Genomic DNA, 445 nt, shown 5'->3' with positions numbered 1-445 from the left:
TGAATTATTTGCTAGGAGGAAACTTAAGCTGATTGCAGCCTTGACAGAGTTGCATTAACATCAAATAGCCACATGTCTGTCCACTTACAAGGAATACCATAAAGAAGCAAACAAGCCACGTTTAACAAAGTGTGTTAGCATATAGAAAGTGTAGCTTTTCACACTTAGAAAAATTTAACATCTTTAGTCTAACACTTAGATGGCAAACAGCCTAAAGAAAGATGAAGAACTATACACACCACCTATTTCAACTACAAAACGCTCTGTGACTGAAGGAAAATAATTCAATATTCACTATTATTTTGTAAGAGTATAACTTCAAGGAATGATTATGCTCATAAGTAAACACACGATATTCCTAAAGATTTGTAACTAAGGTTTGCAAGACATGAAATCAAGCTGCAAAACTAGTTGAAAGCAATTAGAGTCCAATAGTTCTCTTATG

The sequence above is a fragment of the Giraffa tippelskirchi genome, chromosome 2, assembly GCF_054371585.1.
Source record: "Giraffa tippelskirchi isolate mGirTip1 chromosome 2, T2T-mGirTip1v1.2.pri, whole genome shotgun sequence".
In the NCBI taxonomy this organism is placed as follows: Eukaryota; Metazoa; Chordata; class Mammalia; order Artiodactyla; family Giraffidae; genus Giraffa; species Giraffa tippelskirchi.
The sequence above is the reverse complement of the archived record's forward strand: the minus strand, read 5'-3'. Positions refer to the sequence as shown.